Source organism: Lissotriton helveticus, chromosome 11 (genome assembly GCF_964261635.1).
Source record: "Lissotriton helveticus chromosome 11, aLisHel1.1, whole genome shotgun sequence".
Taxonomy (NCBI): domain Eukaryota; kingdom Metazoa; phylum Chordata; class Amphibia; order Caudata; family Salamandridae; genus Lissotriton; species Lissotriton helveticus.
In genome coordinates this window covers 1,100,666,701-1,100,685,712 of record NC_136072.1, presented here as the reverse complement: position 1 = coordinate 1,100,685,712, position 19,012 = coordinate 1,100,666,701, and positions in this window count along the sequence as shown.

The following is a 19,012-nucleotide window of genomic DNA, read 5'->3' as shown; positions in this document are numbered from 1 at the left end:
AGAACAGCTGCCTACAACTCAACTCGGACAAAACTGAAGTATTCATCATAGGCCCATACCCCGATACCTGGAACGATGACACCTGGTGGCCCCCCACCCTCGGGGCCCTCTCTCTCCCACAAACCACTCTCACAACCTCACAATTATCCTAGACTCACAACTCAAAATGGACTTCCAGATCAAAGCCGTCACCTCCTCCTGCTACCGCACTCCCCCCCTACTCCGAAAGATGTGCAAATGGACTCCCCTTGAACACTGGAAAACCATCACCCACTCCCTCATCAGCAGCACACTGGACTATGGTAACGCACTTTACACTGGGATCACAAAGAAACTCACCCACAAACTCAAGAACTTCCAGAACATCGCCGTCAGACTAGTCCTCAACCTACTGCGCCACTGCCGCAACAGCCAAAACCTACGGTCCCTACACTGACTCCGTGTCGAGAAGAGAATCTCCTTCAAACTTCTCACCCACGCCAACAAAGCCCTCCACAACACCGTACCCACCTCCATGAACCACCAACTCTTGTTCCACGCACCCCCAAAGATCCCTACACTCAGCCCAGCTCTATCTTGCAACAGTACCACTCACCAGAACAGGAGGTCGCTCCTTCTCCTTCCTTGCGGCCAAGGCATGGAACACCCTCCCTCTCCACCTCCGACAGACAGAAGCACTCTCCAAATTCCTGAAGGACCTCAAGACCTGGCTCTTCGATGAATTACTGTGACCATCAAGGAGTTGCTCACCTCCTCTCAGTGCCTTGATATCCTTTCGGATGAGTAGTTGTGCTTACAAACCCCTGATTGATTGATTGATTGATGGGCTGTTGTAGAATAGTTCACTTCTCGTCCCACTGGGACTCCCCACCCAAAGTAAACATGAGCTAGGCAGGTCCTGTGAAAAAAGGGGAAAGGGAAATAGGTACATTAAACAGTATTTCTGTAGCACTGTGTGACTGCGAATAAAAAAAAAAAACTAGAATGAAATCTACCACTGCAGATGATTAAGGGACTTTGGGCCAGATGTAGGTAATTCCTATTTACCGAGTCCTAAATACCGACTCATACCGAATCGGTATTTAAGAGTCGGTAAATAGGAAGGAGGCAGATGTAGGTGAAAAATTACCGAATCTGTAAGAGTCGGTATTTACCGAATCTGTAAATACCGATTCGGTATTTCACATTGATTCCTATGGGCCTTGAAGCCCATAGGAATCAATGTGAAATACTGATTCGGTATTTACAGATTCGGTAAATACCGAATCCTGCAAGGGTGCAGGGGGTGTCACTTTGACACCCTCTAGCACCCCAAGTACAGGCATGTGTGCCATGTGACACACAGACATGCCCTAAGGGCATGTCTGTGTGTCACATGGCACAGGTGTGCATGCACAGATGTGCATGCACACCTGAATTCGGTATTTTACCACCCAATAGGATTGGGTGTTAAAATACCGACTCTTAAGGTCCTGTGGCACTTTTAGGAGTGTCACCTACATATGCATTTACAGAATCGGTATATTTACCGATTCGGTAAAATACCGAAGTGGTAAATTTACCGAATCTGTAAATATACCGATTCAGTAAATTCAGACCCACCTACATCTCAAAAGCCAAATACCGGTCGGTAACGGCCGAAATCGGCCATTACCGACCGGTATTTGGCGACCTACATCTGGCCCTTTGAATTTAAATGCACCATGATATTAAATACTAACCTTACAGCTATCTACATGTTCTTTGCTGTTTGTATTCTGTTACAAACTATTTCCCTTCCAGCAATTTCCTCTTTTAAAAATCAAAACAAGCATTCAGAACAATAAAGAAACAAATGATATTGTAACCTAATATGCTTTCTTCTTTTTGGGCCTTATTATGAGTGTGGCGGTCCGACTGCGGTAGACTTCAGCGGGCAGGCCACCGTATTACGAGTTGGGCAGATTGCGTTTCCGAAGACCGTGGTTGAATTGCAGAGACCGCCAGCAGATCGCCAGGTCTACGGTCAGGGAAAGGCAGCCGCCATAGGGCGGTACAGGTGAGTAGCATAGCCATCTGTATTGCAAGTTGCCTTTTCCATGAGCAGACTGCGACAGTCCAATCGCCTGCTTCACAATGGTGCACACGAAGGATGTGAGGTGTGTACTCACCTCTTTCTTGTTCTTTCTGGCTGAGTTCAACGTGGATCCAATGGCGGTGCCTCCATACAAGTGGAGGAGCGTCACCCCCCCTACACACACCGCTGGAAAAATAAAATGGTAATAAAAATGATTTTAATACTATTTTACCTTCCTAGCTTTTTGCCGAATGGAGAAGGCAGGGCATGGCCAGTGCATCATTTTTGGCAGCAATGACGAGTGGCCCCCTCACTTTGAAGTGTGCATGTCGGTTTGGCCGGCTACCTCGCTACCGCCAAACAAACATGCACAGTTCAAACTCTCCAACCCAGCTGTTTTAGACAACTAGGTTGGAGAGTAGGCCCAGCGCTCCAGTGCCTTTTGGAGTGCTGAGGCAGGCTGCTCCAGCCAATCCAGATGCTGCTCTGAGCAGCGTCTGGATTGGATAAGGTGTAGTTTGCTTTCCTAAGTCACTTCGTGCTCGGAGGAGTCAGAGCCACGGACTGGATAGCGTGAGGACGTGCTGTAAGGTAAGTAAAACGTTTGTTTTTTTGCATTCCTGACTCACTGTGTGATTGATTGTGTGTTTGTGTGGGTGTGTTTATAATTGTGACTGTATGTGTGTGGGTTTGTGAGCTTGACGTTGTGCCCCACTATTTTTTAATGTCACCAACCGCCGCTGCGTGGATCCCTTTCTGTTGGCATTACCAGACTCGTAAATTCAAATGAACAGAAAACTGTGAAACAACTCTGCTATCAGCCTCCTCATTTACCCTTGATGAACATTTCACCATAAAACGAATTAACATAATTTGCAGTCATCAATCAGCATTGTGTGGGACTGAAGTGTGATTCCCACCTCCTCAAGGTTGGAGTACAGCCATTAACATGGAACAGAGAGCAGATCACTCTACAGACCTCAGATTTATTTAGGGTATACAACCTTTACAACGCAACTTTTACCTCGCAGTGCTGTTACAACGCATGTATTACAACGAAAACCATTACAACGCATTACACTGGGGGGCTCTCTAGGATAAGGAATAGTTTTAATTTACTATCCAACACCTTCCCTAGTGTCCACGGGGACTGGAGTTGGAATAGTAAATTAAACTGTTCACTATCCAGCACCCCCAAGTGTAATGCGTTGTAAAGGTTTGCGTTGTAATACTTGCGTTGTAACAGCATGCGTGGTAAAAGCATGCGTTGTAACGTCATACATCCTTATTTTGAGTTTGGCAGATGCAGGACATTTACCAAAAAGTGATGACCCTTTTGCCCTGTGCGGAATAGATACCCATGAATACAGACTGAGGGCCTGATTACGAGTTTGGCGGTGCGGCGCCGGGTCTGCACCGCCGGAGCACTGCCAGGTAAGGCCACATGCCAGATTAGGAATTTACTCCTGTCTGGCTATTTTTAGGGCGTTCCCACAGCGGTGCCTTTAAAAACAGGCACCGCAATGATAACGTCAAAAACAGTTCCTTCATGGCATGGACGCGAAAGTCCATGCCGTGTAGAAACTGGTGTGCGTGCACCAGGGGGGCACATTTTGTGCCCCCCGTGAGCATCCACATGGCACAGAGGCACCAGGGGCCCTTTAGAACCCCCTTTGTTTCCTCTCCTCCAGGATTTAGTTGGAGGAGGAACCACCATGTAAACCCTGGCGGAGAGCAAACTCCTGATATGCTTGGCTGAACCGCTGGGTCCCGCCAAGCATATGGATGCCTCCTGACCGCTGCAACACCACCAGAGAACGGGCGCTCCCTGGCGGCTGCAATGGGGCTGTGGCAGTCCCACTGCCCATTTCAAAACAGGGCGGTGGGTAGACCGCCACTGCCGTGCCCCCACAAGTCTGACGGTCAGTGTACCACCAGAATCCTAATTATCCCCTAAATAGGGTGCAAAGGACATCTACCAATATCTGGTAGATGTCCTATGTCCGCCAACCTCTAAATAGCTCTCAGAATCTCCTAATCTGCTCCTTTTTGTGACATTTTTAAAGCTGATGCTGATGAGGTGCTGATCGAAGTCACAGGCCTGACAGCTTGGGAAAAGCCTTGCCTGCTTGGCTCCATCTGACTCTGCAACTTTTCCATCTGCCCCAAGAAGCTGTTGCCCCTTGGTGTGTTAGTCCATTTGTTCAAGTGAAGGACACAAATATAACATCTCCCAAAATGCACTGATTTGTCAAATCAATGCTCAGGAAAAGAAACATGGTATGATGTGAACATTGGTGATCTAGTACCAACAATAAGTACAATTAGTAACTGAATGAAAAGGATAACAAGCACTGGCAAAACAAATAGGACTGGCTTTTTGTAAGGTCAAGCGTTTAGGAATAGTTGGGCGACTTTCTGTGTGTTACCCGCAGCTATTTTAGAAAGAAATCCCATGATAAAGCAACATATTGGGCTAGCAATTTGTGGAAGATGGGAGTAGGGGCCCTTTACTGAGCAGAGTGAATTAGCAGAGCTAAACTGTACCGCTAAAAAGAGTGCTATGGATATGATTAAAACAATGAAGTTTGCATTGTAAGTAATGAACTTATAAGGCATCGAACAGCAAGTACATTCTAAACCAAAAAATCATTAGAAAGGAATTAAAATGTCGTTGTGTCCGCCAGCTAAATACATCAGAAATTCCAATCAGCATGCGACTGCTTGTGGGGAAAAACTCAGGTTAAAAATATTCCAAACAGCATCTGGTTCCTTACTGGGTCTTAGAAGGACACATCTGTGCCCCAGTAATGAGACAGATTTTGTTTGGAATGTTTCTTAACCTAAGAAAAAGCCAAATAGCATCTGGCTCCCTGGTAGAGTACAGATACGGCCCCACTAGCGAGAACAAGGAAGGTCTGACTTGCACCAACAGACTCATTAGGTGGCACAAAAATAAGCAATTATATAGTTTTTATACTTTCCATGTAGCCCTGGGTGCGACATCTGACATCAAAAGAACAGACCAGTGCACAAAAAACAGTGATTCTGCCACAAGATTGTGATCTACGCGAATATTTCATAATTTATGTTGCAGGCTACAATTACTAAGTAAGCCCACACACATTTCTTCCAGGCTTCAGACATTCAGGGCAAGATGTCCTGCCTTAATGTCCTGGGATGCCTCTTGGTTCATTTCAGAAATACAAAAAAGTACTGAGCAAATTTGCTCATAATTTTTTTTAAATAACTCCATTTTAGGTCTGGAGTAATTGATTTTAGCGAGTTATGATCATGCATTGGTTTGTTTTTGTGTCATTCACATTTTCTGTCTACAACAGCATCCAGCAAGGTGTGGTACGTCAGTCTATTTCAGCCTTTGGCCAACTTCAGTGTGAGTGAAAGCAATTTGCTCTTTCACAAGTAGCACATCCACAAGGAGTGCCAAGGACTACTATAGCAAAGTGTGCCTTATGAGATCAAAAAGTTGTTTTGATTTTATCCAGCATTTGTTATATAGTTGGAGGCCTGGCAGCTCAACCAACAATAAAATGCGTACAAAGACCAAGACAAAGCAAAACGACCATTGACAAAGCAAAAAAGCTGGCATTCAATGTCAGACCTATTGGCATTGCCAATGCCTGTTCATTACATCTTCAGTTTGCAATTAGATATAGATATGGAGTAAGCGCTCAATATGCCAAAAACACTATGGGGCCCATTACGATGTCGGGCGGATTGCCCCCGCCAGGCTGGCGGTAGCCACCGCCAGCCTGGCAGGGGCAATCCGCCCGACATCGTTGCACTAAATACCCCCCGCCATATTAGGATGGCGGGGGGGACCTCGTCGGACGAGAAGACCGTCTGCCGCTCTTCCGCCCCGGTCACCTTGCGGCCGGGGCGGAAAAGGAATATTATGGTGGCGGTGTCTATCAGACACCGCCAGCCATATTAGGATGGCCTTCATGACATGCTTTTCCGTGGCGGCAATGCCGCCATGGAAAGGCAAGCGGAGACTCCCTGCGGGGGCCCTTTGTGGGCCCCCTGGGAGTCCGGGGGATGGAGGGTGCACATGGGGGGTACCTATGGTACCCCCCGCATTTCAAAGTGCAACATGGCAGGCACCGCGCGGTGCCTGTCAAGTTGTGCTTTGAAATGCACAACGTGCATTTTTACCATTGCGGCGGGCGGCGCTTTCTGCACCGCCCGCCGCAATGGTAAAAATACAGGAGGCGCCCGCCTGTGTGGCGGGCGCATCCTAATACTCAAGGCGGGACTGCCGCTCCTATGGCGGGCGGTCCCGTTTTCCACGAGGATGGCGGGCGGGCAAAGTCCGCCCGTCATCCTAATGACCCCCTATGTATTTTGAATGGGTGCACAAAGAGACCCAATGTCGATTTTTGTGAAAAAGGCTTGCAAACACCCCTGCAGTGAAAGGGTCAAGTCTGCACCTGTTGGTAGTGCCAAATTGATACAGTACCTAAAAAATGCCTTTTAGTGTAAGGAGAGGATTTTACTGGAGCACTGAAAATCTGTACATTCTTCCTGAGTGTTACACCCTCTTCGCAATATTAACACCATGGCAGTGTATATATATATATATATATATATATTCACTGAAAAAACCATAGGTTATAGACCATATATAGTTAGGAATTAGCATTTACAAAACCTTGAAAATTCACTGAAAAAACCATAGGTTATAGACCATATATAGTTAGGAATTAGCATTTAGAAAACCTTATTTTACTCACACAAAACCATTGAAATTCCATATATAGTTAGTTGCACTAACTATATATCGCGCACCCGCAATCCACTGCTGATGATGTCACATATTACATCATTCATGACATGGTCAGTGACATCACTGATGACATCACTGATGACATCATCTAGTGTCTGTGTGTTTTTGTAAAGTTTAAATACGTTTTACATATTGAAGAATGACTGGATGGATGGAAGACTGAGTGTGTGTGTGGCTGGCTGGGAGGTGTGTGACGCTGTGCATATCAATGTGTACTTGTATCAGTGATTGTATAAGAGAGTAAGTATGTGTTAGTATATGTGTGAAAAGTATGGTGTTCTGTGTTTAACTATAGATGAGGAAATCGAAATGTGATTGATTCTTCACAGGACTGACTAGGTGTATGAGTGCATATGATAGTGTTCTAATAATAACTGACTGTATGTATGAGTAATTGTATGGGTGAATGAGTGAATGTGTGTGTAGACGTACGAATCAGTGAGTGCGTATGTAGTAACTGGTATTGGTGTGTCATGATGTCATCAGTGATGTCATTTGAGATGTCATCAGTGATGTCATTTCAGATGTCATTAGTGATGTCATCAGTGATGTCACTGAAGTATGGTGTTCTGTGTTTAACTGTATAGATGAAGAAATGGAAGTGTGATTGATTCTTTACAGGACTGACTTGGTGTGTGAGTAACTCCATGGATGAGTGGCAGTGTGTGACTGTCTGCATAGGTGTATGAGTGCATATGATAGTGTTGTAATAATGAGTGACTGTATGTATGAGAGATTGTATGGGTGAATGAGTGAATGTGTGTGTAGACGTAGGAATCAGTGAGTGCGTATGTAGTAACTGGTATTGGTGTGTCATGATGTCATCAGTGATGTCATTTGAGATGTCATCAGTGATGTCATCAGTGATGTCATTTGAGATGTCATCAGTGATGTCATCAGTGATGTCACTGACCATGTCATGAATGATGTAATATGTGACATCATCAGCAGTGGATTGCGGGTGCGCGATATATAGTTAGTGCAACTAACTATATATGGAATTTCAATGGTTTTGTGTGAGTAAAATAAGGTTTTCTAAATGCTAATTCCTAACTATATATGGTCTATAACCTATGGTTTTTTCAGTGAATTTTCAAGGTTTTGTAAATGCTAATTCCTAACTATATATGGTCTATAACCTATGGTTTTTGCAGTGAATTTCATTGGTTTTTTAACAGCTAATATCTGTAGCTGTAAAATGTATTCTTCTTTAAATCCAAAAATATATTTTATATGTTTATTAATAATTTTTTTTTTTAATATTTTTTTTTCTTCGTTCCCGCTTCGCGAATCGGGAAGCTTCCCGTTAGCTGACCTTGATGCCGCGAAATAGACCGCGAGCCGGTAAACGTTTCTTTACCGCAACTGCCGCGTTAGAAAACAACATCGTGACGCCTCCCGTCCGCATGACGTTTCGCGTTGTCGCGTGATACGTCATATGACGTGCTACGTTAGCGAACTGGTACGCTTACCGAGTCGCAAAGCACAGGTTTCTGGAAGCAAACAGGGAGGCCCTGCAAAGCGCTTAACGTAAACACAGCAGGTCATGTGACTTGGTAATAACACTTTTCATTGGTTCATTTCACTTTTGGTTTCCTAATGATGTAAGACTAGGTCATATAATCTAAAATGAACACTTTTCATTGGTTGAGAACTATTGTTTTTCCCAAATGATGAAAATCCCTCCTTCTTTCCTCACTCTGACTTTCATCATTGTGAGAGAAAGACCCTTTGTTACCAGTGAGCAATGGCTTCTTTAGTAGCTTCAGCTGGTGCTTCCCCACCACCTCCACCACATCCAAGGAAGAGTGGACCACCTGCTCAAGTTATAATTCAGCAAGAAGAGGAAGAAGAGGAACAGGACGACGAGCACGAAGAGAGGCACTTTTTGCCTGAGGAGCCCAGGACGTCTCACCGGAAAGAAAACTTCATTTGGCAATTTTTTAAAATTCCCAAAGGTCAGAAAAAAGTAAATGCAAGATACGTAACTTGCCTTATATGTCAAGATAGACTGTCCAGAGGGACCGACAAAAAATACAGTTTCGGAAACTACACAATGCATCGCCATATGACTAGGTGGCATCCTAACAACTACAGTGCTGCACAGTTTCGTAACGACCTAGATAATCTCCCTATTATGGCCAGAAGATCTGTTGTACCGGAAGTAACGGGACCAGAGGGCAGGGAGATGGTGCCAAATATTCAAACGAGATTTCATGAAGTAAAACACGTCTGCGTACATTGCAATGGATTCATTTGCTACGGAGAAAGAAGCATCACTCTGATCAACAGAGCTATTGACTATCATATGCAAGTTTGTACGAAACGCCCCAAATAATAAATACTTTTTTTTTGTTTTGTTGCTCCTGTTGAGCCCTTTACAATGAATCGTTTTCATTGCCCCCTGCAAGAAAAACCCAAAAAAATATAAAACTGTTCAGAAAAATTCAAAAAAAGTAAAAAAATGTTCAGAAAAATAATTAAAAAAAATATAAAACAACAAAAACAATTAAAAAAAAGTTCTTTTCAGAACTACCTCCCCGTTATTAAAAAATTGGTACAATATTTGGAACTGTGCCAACCTCTATTTCTCGTAGTTCGCTTCCCAGTTCGCTCGCCGGTACGCGAACCGGAAGTGAACCAAAATTTTTTTTTTAAAAAAAGAACAGTAAGTATAAGGGAAGGAAACAGACACTTATGTTAAAAGAAAGACAGCTATAGGGGAGTAAACTAGAGATACTATTACCCGTAATCCACTGCTGATGATGTCACATATTACATCATTCATGACATGCTCAGTGACATCATCAGCAGAGGATTGCGGGTTTTTTGGCAACGTGCCTTATCCACTGTTTAATAACGCTGCCTTTTGCTTTATATAAGTTTTCAAATTGTATGAAATATATACCAATAGGTCGTTATGAACCTTTAGGTAGTGCTTTTCTTCATGAGGTCTGGTCGCTTCCATACACATACAGATGTTTCAAAGATGATCAAGAAGTTTATCTGAATGGAGAGGAATGCACTGAGACGCCAGATCATTCACTAATGTGTAGGCACATACAGTTACACGGTTCATGCAACAAACACCGACCAAATATGGCTTGCGTGTTGCAAGGCACGCCAGTTCCTGCTATCATCCCCACGTTCAAGTTGTTGGAAAATGGTAGTTATTTGATGCTCAATAATGAAGATTGTTCTGGGTTAATTAAAAGTATTCCTTTTATTGTAACAGTAAGTGAACGGGTTATTTGCTGCAGAAATGTTCTATTTCCTCCCACACATGAACATAGGGAGTTTTCAATCTGGCCACAAATACCAACCTTGGGAGCAGATTTCAACGGCATGGCAAGAATAAGAGCTCTTTTGTCTCAAAGAGAGGTGGCCTTGAGTTCGGCCCGTGAAACTTTCGTGCTTCACATAGCGAACACCCGTACAGAGGTGCAGACCCTTTTAAATACAGATTTGCCTTTCCATTTCAGCAAGATGGTTCGGACTATCTTTAACGCGTCCTCCACAAAGGGCCTGGCGCACTTTTTTAAAGTTGTTACCAGTGGTCTCGTGACTTCATTTGAGAAAATCTTTGGAGTCATTCCTGCTTTCTTTCATTCTATTTTTTTCCACTGTGCTTCGTGGATTCCCATTTTTACTTGCATTACCAGCGGACGCTCTTGTGCTTTTTTACATTTTCAAATATGGATGTCCCTCCTGTGCAAGCTCCCGCCCTGCAGCTGCTGACACTGTTCCGCAATCGCATGCTAGAATATTATGGCACAATGCCGTTGGCGATATTAAGCACGGCATATGGATTATCTTTTCGATTCTCCTACTTCACCTGTGTCCAGCCTGTATTTCACTGCCTGACCTGTGATTTCGATTGGGCCATTGATTTGTGTCTCTGCGGACCGGTTTCTCCTGACGTCGACTTTAATCAGCTGATGACTCCTATCATTACTCACGAGTTGGTTTGTCCTGGCGAAAGGATTATGGCTGTGGCATTGATGCATGGACTAATTGGTCCCTGGAATTTACTGGCGGCAACACAGTCTTTCTTGGAACAGAGCTTTCTTGAAAACCCACCGAGCTGTCCTCTGATGGTGATAGAGGATCCGGTGATGGGAGAGCACGTATGTTCTTTTCCGCTTTTAAATTGGATGGCTGAACTCTTTTCGGATGAAGACGGTGACTTCCTATTGGAGGCTGTTGCAGCTTATTTTGCATACACAGTTATGTCATAGACCTTTTTCATGTTTGATATGCTGAGTACTAGCATTTCATTGACAATTCATTGACTTATTTGTCAAGTTTTTATTATTTAGCTTGCCTATTGGCTTAAGACTCGATAAAGTACTTGGCTGTTTTATTTTTCTTTAGCATTAAATTTGCCTAGTTTTTAATGTTTTACCTTGCGGACCGTCCACATATAAAGTTGCAATCTGCTCTCATGAGATGGCACTTATATTATCTTATTCAGTTCGTTTCCGGATCATGGGGAGGTGTCATCTAGGTCCTGGATATCTTTACACCGTGTTAAGTTAGCATGGGCTCATTACCGGTTTAAACGCCATTTTTCCTTTTTTGCAACTTCTGCACATGACACTTAGTTGTTGCTTTAGCTTTCAACCTAGTAGTTCATCGTGGTTTACATGAGAATAATATGTTATTGCTCTACTATCTGCTTTGCTTGTTAAACTATATCTGTACAGCGAGTGCTGAAGTTTCAAGAACAACACGATACAGAATTGTTATGAGGTCTGATCTCCACGACTTCATACTCATAACATAAGTGCAGCTTCTGCCAATTCTGGGCATGAGGCGGGTTTTATATTGCTTTGCCGAACACACATACACAACAGTTGATGCGGTTCACATGAAGAGAGAGCTGGTGTATGCTGATGTGATTCCTTCAAATCTAAGACACTAAAGTATGGGCACGCCCTAAACCAACACAAACAGACCTTCTTAGCAAATAATATAATATGTGTATTAGGGAGGGTGAGATATAAGCAGCCGCGGGCCGTGGAGGGAGTTACGGTGGGGCAGGGAGGCGGGGAGGGGGAGGGGCAGGGTGGAGCCCTCTCCACCCTGCCCCACCGTAACTCCCTCCACGGCCCGTGGCTGCTTATAAGTGTTGCTAACTCTTATTCATTTACAGCATGTTAACATACTGTCACCACTCGCTTTTTATGTATTCGTAACTATGCTGGTAATTTTGCTACTGATAATATGTGTACTTGTATTATCTAAGATACTACGCCTGAGAAGACGGCATTAGTAAATAAACATTTCAAATACACATGTGTTCTTCTTAACTCCATGTTCTGGTTTCTAAGAAATATATAACGACCGACTGTTCATGAGTTCCACGTATCCTGAGGTACTATAAGTTCATATTCTGGATTGTCTAAACATTGAGAGTTTGTTATATCCAATGTGACACTGTACCTAGCTTGCTAAGGGGTTTTTGATTACTAAGGTGAGTTTTGGGGCACCCTAATTCGCCGAGGTTCCAATCCTCTGTCCACAGTTCTGTGTGAGAACAGAAACCCTGCGACAGGGGCACCCCCGACCCTTGCTGGAGCTTCATCACACTTGCGATACAACTCCAGCAATGCGCCACCTTTACGGCACAGATACATCACGCATCTGTGCTGTTTTTGCCCCATGATGCGCCGCATTGTAAATGCAGCACACCATAGGGGACGGAACAGCGGCACAGAATGACTAACACATCCCTGGTGATGCGCCAGTCATCATAAATCTATCCCTATGCTTCTTATCTTGTTAGAGATGAACCGCCATATGTATCATCAAAGTTTTTTGCATTTCCTAAATAGCGAACTTTAAGGAATAAATAGCGATTCTTTACCATTCCTAGTTTGCGATGAGCTATTTGCTAATTACAAATTACCCATTCATTTCCTTCATTTCCATAGGGCGGTTGGACTCACTTTTAGCTCGAACGGCTGAATGGATTTCCACGAAACTTGGCAAAATTGTAGGGAATGGTAGCCCGATGTGCCTTTGCTATGTCTCAAGATATATGCTCCAGTGGTTTTTACGAAAATTAACTTTGAAAAATATATATTGGGCTACATTGGCCTATATATATGTTGGAGCCCAAATGTAGCCCAATGTAGCCCAATGAAGCCCAATGAAGCCCAATGTAGCCCAATGTAGCCCAAAGATGGCCGCCAGAGACAAAAAAAACAAATGTAGCCCAAATATCAGCCAGATGTAGCCCAACTATAGCCCAGTGACAGAATGACCAATCAGCTTCGCAAACCTCCGTTACGCGAAGCGGAGCGCTGTTACAGATATATATCTTTTTTTGAACGTTAATTTCTCAAAATCCACTGGAGCACATATATTGAGACCTAGCAAAGGCACATCGGGCTACCAGTCCCTAATATTTTACCAAGTTTCGTGCAAATCCATTCAGCCGTTCGATTATTATTATTATTATTTTTTTTTGCCCCGCGGGGCCCTTTTAAAACCTCCACATCAAACCTAGGGGGTCAGCGAGGATCTACTATGCCCCCTTATGGTCATTTGCCCCTTCGCTTTGGCCTCCTCTTGTCTCTCGATCCTACCGAGAGACAAGATGGCGGCCGCTACGGACTGTTTGGAATGTTTACAGACGCCGGAGAACCAATCAGCTTCGCTTCACAAAGCTCCGTTGCGCGAAAAGTACGCGTACTGGAGCGCTGCCCGGTCCGCTGTTACAGATATATATCTTTTTTTAAACGTTAATTTCTCAAAATCCACTGTAGCACATATATTGAGACCTACAAAAGGCACATCGGGCTACCAGTCCCTACAATTTTGCCAAGTTTCGTGCAAATCCATTCAGCCGTTCGGCCTAAAAGTGAGGCCAACCGCCCTATGGTAAACTCAATGTTAAAAACATGTTTTGGGACCCCCCTTTTTTCTCGACCCCCCCTGGACGAACCCCCCCCCCAATTTTCAGGGGCTGCTCAGAAACAAAATGTGCCATTTTCCTGAAAATTTCAGCTAATTCCGTCCACAAACGCCAAAGTAATTTGACATAGAATTTTCAAAAATCCCATAGAGAAAAAATCCTAACTATATATACCTACTGGCGACCGCCAGTAGGTTATATATATATATATATTCACTGAAAAAACCATCGGTTATAGACCATATATAGTTAGGAATTAGCATTTACAAAACCTTGAAAATTCACTGAAAAAACCATAGGTTATAGACCATATATAGTTAGGAATTAGCATTTAAAAAACCTTATTTTACTCACACAAAACCATTGAAATTCCATATATAGTTAGTTGCACTAACTATATATTGCGCACCCGCAATCCACTGCTGATGATGTCACATATTACATCATTCATGACATGGTCAGTGACATCACTGATGACATCACTGATGACATCTCAAATGACATCACTGATGACATCACTGATGACAACATCCAGTGACTATGTTTCTGTAAAGTTAAAATATGTCTTACATATTGAAGAATGAGTGGATGTATAAGTGTCTGGACGAAGGATTTAGTAGGTGCATGACTGAATGTATGAGTGAGTGATTAAATGTGTCTCACTGAGTGCATGGGTTAGTGACTAAACTGTCTTAATTTGTGCATCATTATGTCTGTTGTTCTGTAAACTGCTGCATGTGTTGATCAGTAGCTATATGAGTAACTATATGGGTTATTGATTGATTGCCCAAGTATTTGCATGGGAGACTGAGTGTGTGTGTGGCTGGATGGGAGGTGTGTGACTCTGTACAGATCAATGTGTACTTGTATCAATGATTGTATAAGAGAGTAAGTATGTGTTAGTATATGGTTGAAAACGTAAGGTGCTCTATGTTTAACTGTATAGAGTAGAAAATGGAAGTGTGATTGATTCTTTACAGGACTGACTAGGTGTGTGAGTAACTCCATGGATGAGTGGCAGAGTGTGAGTGTCTGTATAGGTGTATGAGTGCATATGATTGTGTTGTAAACATGAGTGATTGTATGTATGAATGATTGTATGGGTGAATGAGTGAATGTGTGTGTAGACGTAGGAATCAGTGAGTACGTATGTAGTAACTAGTATTGGTGTGTCAATGGTTTCAAAAATTATACTCTGTTTTTAACACTGGGTGAAACAGAGGTTATATTAAAATGTGAGGAGATGCATTGTATTGTCACATGAATGATATCATCAGTGATGTGATCATTGATGTCAAGTGAGATGTCATCAGTGATGTCATTTGAGATGTCATCAGTGATGTCATCAGTGATGTCACTGACCATGTCATGAATGATGTAATATGTGACATCATCAGCAGTGGATTGCGGGTGCGCAATATATAGTTAGTGCAACTAACTATATATGGAATTTCAATGGTTTTGTGTGAGTAAAATAAGGTTTTTTAAATGCTAATTCCTAACTATATATGGTCTATAACCTATGGTTTTTTCAGTGAATTTTCAAGGTTTTGTAAATGCTAATTCCTAACTATATATGGTCTATAACCTATGGTTTTTTCAGTGAATTTCAATGGTTTTTTAATAGCAAATATCATAAGCTGTCGAATGTCAAGTACGTGGTAAGAATTTTTTTTTTCGTGTTTATGCACACTGATCTGCTTTGATTGCTGCCCCCCACCCCTCATTTCTATTAGGAGTACTCTCTCTTTGCAGATAGTGAAGGGTAGTTAACGCAGCCCTTTCCCCCTTTGTAATCCGTCGTGCCTGCTTCTCTCTCCATTTGATTGATTGTTCTCTTTGGTTCATTCTCTATTTACAAACAAGCACAGAGTCGCAATACTCTGTTTAGTCTTTGCAGATAGCGAAAAATCGTGTAAAAAAACAAAAGGAATCGAGCAAAATCAGTAGGCCACTAATGGGATCTCTTTTGACCTCGCTAAAATAGAAACATTAGGAACAACCTGTTGAAAATAGCAATGCGTATGTATATAAGCGGCGTTCATTTGTGTTCACAGTACCCCTTGTTGATTGTTTCAATCGAGCATTGAATTGTTCGAAGTTAATTCTCTTAACGATCTTCTCTACCTGCAAACGAGGAAGAATAGGAATATTCTATCTCCCTTTGCAGATAGTGAAGGGTAGGTAACGCAAGCCTTTAACACGTCGTACCTATTTCATTCCTCATTGATTGATTGATTGTCCGAACATTGACTGTTTGGGAATTAGTTCTTTTTGGAGGTATTCCCTGTTTGCAAATAAACGTAGGAAAATCTTTGCAAGTAGTGAAAGGGTACGTAATGCGGACCGTTCTCCCCCGTTGTAATCTGTCATGCCTATCTACTCCCCACTGATTGATGCACCTTTTTCACCCGGACCATTTACTAGAGATACGTCATCTGGCCCGACCAGAGAGCACCCCTAGTGAAAAGGACATATGCAATAATAACGAAGTGATCACTGTATCCTGTTAACAGAAACTTTACCATGAAACAACCTGGAAAGAAAAAAATAGGAAAACGAAAATCAGTAGGCCACTGATGAACATGAACTTTTATTAAACAACGAACAAAGAAACGATAACATAACGTAATGATAAAACCTATTAATGTCCTAGAAACAAGAAAACGTTAAAATATGCCAGTGGTGAGAGACCAGAAAAACAGTAAGAGAAACCAAATCACCCCTCGCTGTCCCACCGCCTGCCACGCCAAAAAAATCGATAGACTAGGGAAAATGCAAGTCAGTAGAACATCCACCCCCACTCTGGAAACTTCCAAGGTGGGGCAGGGTTCCGGCTACGCCCAGCCGGGAGCAACCCATATAAGGCAGGTCCTGCTGCCACGCCTCGGCCAGGAGATCCTAACGTAGGGTGTAGCCGGAGGAGAGGCCGAGACCAGCGGGACCCGGCCAGGGGATTGCCTTTACAACGCTGAACAGTTGCAGGGGGGGGGGAATGTCTCCTCGACCCTCCCCTCTCTCTCCCAGTCCGGCCGCGGTGGCCCTTGAGAGTTGCAGGTAGTCCCGCCACATGCTCTTCCGGTCCGACCACCAACGGTCGGGGGGCCGAGGCCGACGGGATCCGGCTGCAGCCGATAAACCAAGAAACCCGTTCATGGGGCCAGAGCCAGGGGCGTCCGGCCGACATCCACCGGAAGCCCGGCCCGAAGACGGACGGGACACTTCTTTCTTTTATAATGGCTGCGACAACACTGGAGGGGGATGTCTTGCACATGCCTCCGACCCCCCCCTCGTCCTCATCGCCTGGTCCGGCCATAACAAATCTCAAGCGAGACGCCGTGGGGTGCACTGGGAGGGAGAGACGGTGCGAACAGGCCTCTCCCGCCTCCCCAGGTGGAGGCTTCCCAGCTGCACCCTCAGCGCTCCAGGCGGTGGCATCCTAACAACTACAGTGCTGCACAGTTTCGGAACGACCTAGATAACGGTTCTTCCACTGTGGCCATGCTGCAACGTCTCGCCCGGCAGGGTGGAGCCCGTCCGCTCATGTGACCCCGCGATCGCCGGTAGCTGCCGAACTCTCAAAATGGCGGTCGACCTGGCAAGAGCGGGCCCAACATAAAGAAATGGCCCGGTCACTGGTTGACTCCACCACCGTAGTCCTCCACGACCTTGAAGATTCTAGAGGAGCCGCGGGAGTCTCCGACCCCCGATGGGGAATGACTGCCATGATCGCCCGTGGAGTGACGAAACTGTATCCGCGGGACGTCGGCGCTCCCATGCTGGCGCCAGCCTCACTTTGAATTACTACAATCCTGCAGACCTTACTTCCGGTGAAAGCACAGTGTGACCCGGTAGGAAAAATTATTGCACCCCCTCCCCTTTTTGACTGATAGTTCAAACCACCGATCCTTTCCTTTGCCCTTTTAACGGAACTTTGGACTGCCTCCCCCTCTTTTACATTTTCTAGAGAAAACAAAACATTAACCACTACATTAGCATAGCAGTTGACACCAGAACTGTTTTCAAATTGAAAACCAACAACATCTTCAACAGAATCCTTTTTGTTTCTGCTGTGACCCTGCTACAGCACAGGCATTGTCCCCAGCAGTAATTCTGCAATGCCGGTAAGAATAGCTGTGGTGCCTACTGGACTCACTCACCCCCGCGGCGCCCCACGCCGTTTTTTGCTGGGCGGCAACTTACTAGACATCACTTTCGTGCCATCTAGATTTCAGCGCGTTCTGCTGCCTTGGAACTATTCGCACAACAGACCGCTACTGACAAGAATATTTCATTATTGGTGCTGTCAATTTCAATAAATCTATTGGATAATTAAAAAGAAATTGCCACGGTCTCTTCGTTGTTTAAATGTTTTTACTGTTTTTGTTTTGTTGTATATATTTATATGTTATTAAAGTTTTATATTCCTACTACTTTGTTGGAGTGCTATATATTTTTAATGTGACACATAATTGTAAAAACTTTGATGTACAAAGAGTCATTCCTGGAATCTTCCGCTTCAGGCTCGGTCCCCTCCCCAATCACAATACAGGATGGTTTTCAGATAGTAGGAACGCGTGTGCTGTGACGGATCACATCGGGTGTGGGCCTTGATCTACTATAACTCCTTTGAAGAGGGGTGATTCTTTACAGCTGGGGCCATAAACTACATCTGCAGGGCTAGCTGATAGCCTAGGACCGGCCTGGACATTCGGACACAGAGGAAGAGGAGTGTCAGAGGGTGCGGTAGTGAATAGGGCGAAAGGGAGGTGTCGGGCGGGCACAGAGTGTGATTCTCAGGGAAGAGCAGCGCAGATGGGGGAAGGTTTATTGCCCATGCATAAGACAGAGAGCGGTGGTGACCAGTGCCTGGGGGAGATGCTTACGAGGGTGAGGAGCCATGCTACGAATCGACAGCGTGCAGAGAGTGGGTCTGGTCAAGACATCTAAAATGGCTGCCGTGCACGACAAAAGTGTGGCATTTCAAAAAAGGCAAGATGGCGCAGACAATGTTTTTCAACACTTCCTCATTTCCTTCGAATCGAACGTTAACAGACGTTGGGGCATATTACCAAAGTTAAGCGATATTTATCGCTAACGATGCTTACCAACCAATTTTTTACCACTAAGCATCGTCAGAAATTATCGAAGATAAACCTTACTATTATCAAGGTTTATCGCAAATGCGATAATAAACGGCCGCAATGCATGAATATCGCTAAAAACT